Below are 4,931 nucleotides of genomic sequence, written 5' to 3' on the forward strand. Positions count from 1 at the left end.
TTTACTAGCATAATAAATCACATGCAACAATTTATTCTTTCTTTGTCCTAAAACTGCTCCTATGGCATAATCACTAGCATCACACATTAATTTTAAAGGAAGTGTGAAATCAGGTGCAGTGGTCAATTGATCTTTTAAAATATTAAATGCTACCAAACATTCGTCTGTGAAGTTGAATTCCTCATCTTTGACCAACAGCTTGCATAGTGGTTTTGCTATCTTGGAAAAGTCTTCGATAAAGCGTCTGTAGAAACACCTTTGGAAAGTTGCAAGAGCGTTGCACAAGCCGAAGGGCATCCTCCGGTAAGCGAAGACTCCGTAAGGGCATGTGAATGCTGTCTTTTCTTGATCTTCTGGAGCTACTGCTATTTGGTTGTAGCCTGAGTACCCATCCAGGAAGCAGTAGAAGGCATGGCCAGCTAGTCTCTCCAACATTTGGTCCTAGAAGGGAAGTGGGAAGTGGTCCTTCCGAGTGGCTGTATTAAGTCTTCTGTAGTCAACGCACATCCTCTACCCGGTGACTGTCCTTGTTGGAATCAACTCGTTGTTCTCATTTCTCACCATGGTGACTCCACCTTTCTTGGGTACCGTTTGTACAGGACTTACCCATGCACTATCAGATATAGGGTAGATCATACATGCATCCAATAGTTTTACTTCTTCCTTCCTAACCACTTCTTTCATGGTTGGATTGAGTCTCCTTTTGTGGCTGCCTCACAGGTTTAATATCATCTTCCATTAGAATTTTATGAGTATAAAAGGAAGGATTTATACCTTTTAGGTCGGAGAAGGACCATCCTATGGCAGCTTTGTGTTTCTTCAGCACCTTGAGAAGCTTCTCTTCTTCAGCGGTTGTTATCTCATCATTGATGATGACTGGATATGTTTTGTTGTTACCCAGGAAGGCATATTTTAAATTTGGAGGTAACTCCTTAAGCTCAACCTTTGGTGCTCCAAGAGGGATGTCATCTTTCTTTCTTTCAAGTTCTTCCACCACTGGTTCTTTATCAGTTATTTCAACTTCTTCGTTGATTTGTTCTAACTCAAGCGGAGAATTCTCCTCTTTCATAGCATCATCAATTGCTTCTTGTATTATGTCTATCATAAAACAGTCTTCTCCGTCTGACGGATGTTTCATTGACTCGAAGACGTCAATGGTGACTGTTTCTTCGTTCACCCTCAGCATTAGTTTTCCTTGCTCCACATCAATCATTGCCCTTGCGGTGGCTAAGAATGGCCTTCCAAGTAATAGGGGAATTTTGGTGTCTTCTACCATATTCAGAACTACAAAATCTGCAGGGAAGATAAATTTGTCAATTTTAACTAAAACATCTTCAATTACCCCATCTGGTCGTCTGATCGATCTGTCAGCTAACTGGAGAGAAACTATAGTCGGCTTGAGCTCCTTGATTCCAAGAGCTCTGCACATGGATAGTGGCATCAGGTTGATGCTTGCTCCCAGATCACATGATGCTTTTCCAACTTCAATGTTTCCTATTTCAATAGGAATATTGAAGCTGCCCGGATCCTTCAGCTTGGGAGGAAGTTTCTTCTAGATGATTGCACTGCACTCCTCTGTCTAGGCCACTATTTCGCATTCCTTCAACTTGCGTTTCTTTGATTGAAGGTCTTTCATGAACTTCGCATAGTTTGGCATGCTTTCCAGGGCTTCTGCGAAAGGTATGTTGACTTGCAGCTTCTTGAAGATGTCCAGAAATTTGGTGTATTGCTATTTCTAGACTTCTTGTTTCAACCGCTGAGGGTATGGAACTTTTGCATAAGGAGACGGATCTGCTGCTTTTGGTTGTCTGTCCAAAGCTTTCTTTTTCTCGCCTTTGAACAGTTTCCTCTCTGGAATGCTCTTCTCTGCTTCTACTGCATCTTCTTCTTTCTCTTTCTCAGCTTCAGGTTCGGCTTCAGGTTCAGCTTCTTTCTTCTTTTCAACTGGTGGTTTTTCCACAGGCTGAATCACGATCCCATTTATTGTGAAATTGCATTACATTGTGCCTTTGGGTTCGTGTCGGTGTTGCTTCGAAATGTGCCCTGAGTTCTTTCAGTGAACTGCCTTGACAGCTGACCAATTTGAGTCTCCAAGTTCCGGATTGAAGCTTCTTGATTTCGGAAGGAAGCTCTTGTTTCATCTCTGAAGGCATCTGCATTTTGAATGTAGTCGGATGTTGTTTTGGATAGCTGTGCAAAAGCCTTCTCCTATTCTGATGTGGTGCCTTGAGGTTGTTGTTGCAATGGCATATGAGGATTCAGCTGGTAGTTTGACTTGTAACTCAACCCAGGGTGTTGATTATTATTCTTCCACCTTTGATTACCATATTGATTCCTTCCTGGATTGTTCGAGTTCTTTTGATCATACCAGAGTCCATTGACCTCCACTGGTTGTTTTTCCGTGTTTATGATGTATTCATAATCCTCAGTTGCATGAGCCTCCTGACAAATATCACATTTAATGTTAGCATTAGAAACAGAAGAAACTTGAGAAATATTAAATTTCTTATTAAGGGCATCTAATTGTTCTTGTTGTTTCTTGTGCATTTGTAGCATTTGTTCATTCTGGGCTAAGAGTGCATCATAGCTTTCAAGCTTCATGATCCCTGATCTTCTTGGTGCAACTGGAGCAGGAGCATTGTCAAATTCTTGAGATGCTAATGGTTCCAACAATTTGAGTGCTTCCTCAGGAGTTTTTATTTTTAATGAGCCTCCTGAAGCGACGTTTACTAATGTTCTTGTGTTGGTTGTCATCCCTTGGAAAAAGATTCTTGCCTTCTCCCATGCTTCAATTCCGTGTTGAGGACACTTCTGGAGTAATCCTTTGAATCGTGTCCAAGCCTCGTACAAAGATTCGCTTTATTTTTGTTCAAAAGCTGTGATCTCCGCCTTGAGCCTAGCCATCTTTGAGGCTGAGAAAAATATGGCCAAGAATTTCGCTGCTAAGTCATCCCAACTGGTTATGCTTCCTTCAGGTTGAGACTGCAACCAATCTCTTGCTTCATCTTTCAGTGAGCATGGGAATAGCCTGAGCAATATAGCATAACGAGAAACTCCATTTACTTTTAATATATCACAGTAAAGCAAAAATTCATCAAGATGACAAAAGGGGTTCTCTGTGCTTCCTCCAGCGAACTGTTCTTTTTGAATCAGTTGCAGTAATGTCGGCTTCAGTTCAAAGTTGTTAGCCTCTATGTTGGGTCTAACAATGCTCGCTGTCTGTGGAGCTCGAGTCGGGGTCATGTAATCCCCCAATGTCCTTCGAACAATTTGATTGTTGTTTTCTGTTATTGGTTCTTCCTTAGGTTCCTCTTTTGGTATTTCCTTTGTCTCCGTAGAAGTTGATGTTGTTTTTGTTTCTTTCGTTTTCTTTGCATTTGCGTCTTTCCTAAGTTTCCTCTCTGTCTTTTCTATCTCAGGATCAAACTGCAAGAGTCGCGGGTTAGAAGTACCTCGCATAAACTAAGAGTTGAAAAGATGTGCAAAAAATTAAGAAACACAAAAAAAAAAATAAAAAAGAAAAGAATGCAGAAAATTAAATGTGCAGAAAAATATGTAGAATTTTTGTATGCAGAAAATGTTTTTATGGTATGCTTAAAGTGCAGAAAAAATAAACGTCCAATCTAAAATTTAATTAGTTACTTCTAATGTTGAAGAATTCGATCCCCGGCAACGGCGCCAAAAACTTGATAGCGACTCGGCAAGTGCACCGATCGTGAAAGTAATAAAATGTACTGAGTACGAGATCGTTCCCACGAGGATCAGAATTTCAAGCACTAGTTCGCTAATTGCGTTTTAGTTGGACAATCAAAGGTTTATTTTGAGAGAATTTAGATGAAGAGAGTTGTGATTCAAAGAACTTAAAATTAAAAACAAGTAAAGACATGCAATATGAAAATTCAGAATTAAAAGAATGAATGAAGATGATGTTTGATTAAGATTTAAAACAAGCGTAGTTAAGGTTTCGACTTCCCCCAATATTCTCAATATGTTATGAATTAAACAGTCAAGAATCTGTTTCTTAATATATTGCCAATCAATTCTATCTGAGTTAATTAGGGCTCAATTCCTTGTTACCCTAAATCTATGTAATCTTGAAAGAACTCTAGTTCCCCAATTATTCCCCAAGAAAACATGCATTAAGATCAAGAATTACAAGATTGCATAATTACCTTATGTCTATTCCTATTCCTAGATCACAAGGATTATGATAAATTATCAAGTCAAGGTTCATACACCAACATCCCTATTGTCATACAATTTCCCGAAATCATTCTATAAGGAACAAACTCATAGAAAGCATTAAAAACAGATAATTTATTCAATTATAAAAAAAACAGGATTCCGAGACAATTTAATTCATAAATATAAAGATTCAATTGGGTTCCATCTACCCTTAACTCCATAAAAGACTACTCTAGCATACTGAATTGAAAATAAATAATAAAGAAAAGAGAACCCCAAGCCTCCATTGGTGTGATGTTGACTTGGTCCTCAGTGTTCCAGCGCTCCGCAACAGGATTCCTCCTTCCGTCTTGGTGTAATGCTCTAGAATTGTGAATTGGTGAATGAGTCTTGACCCCTAGCTCTTTATTTATAGCTTTTTGGGGTTGTATTCTTCATTAAATCTCCAATGAATCCATATCAGATTTATGGTTGATTTCATCTTTGTTTCCTTTTTGTATTTGATATCTTGGAGATTGGTTGACGATTTTGAGCTTCAAATCTTTGTTGTGATCTTCCATCACACCTTCCTATTGGATTTATATCTTTTATTCAATCAAGGTTGATGTGTTTCCTTTTTGTATCTTCATGGAATCTGTTGCATATCTTGATTAAATCTTTCCTGGAGTTGGCTTGACCGTGTATGGACGTTTTAGCGTCCTGTAGCGCGCTAAAACGTTCTTGGTGTGTATTCTTTTCTGCCTTCA

At 39.0% G+C, this 4,931-nt stretch overlaps 1 non-coding gene across 1 annotated transcript; it reads left to right on the forward strand.

Moving 5' to 3' along the window:
- The first annotated feature begins 2,791 nt into the window (after positions 1-2,791).
- Positions 2,792-2,898, forward strand: LOC133310866 (small nucleolar RNA R71). The gene has a single exon (XR_009751500.1). It is a non-coding gene; the product is annotated as a small nucleolar RNA R71 (small nucleolar RNA).
- Positions 2,899-4,931: the final 2,033 nt, after the last annotated feature.

The sequence above is a fragment of the Gastrolobium bilobum genome, unplaced genomic scaffold (genome assembly GCF_033153095.1).
Source record: "Gastrolobium bilobum isolate Gb01-03AN ecotype WA unplaced genomic scaffold, APGP_CSIRO_Gbil_v1 utg1262, whole genome shotgun sequence".
In the NCBI taxonomy this organism is placed as follows: domain Eukaryota; kingdom Viridiplantae; phylum Streptophyta; class Magnoliopsida; order Fabales; family Fabaceae; genus Gastrolobium; species Gastrolobium bilobum.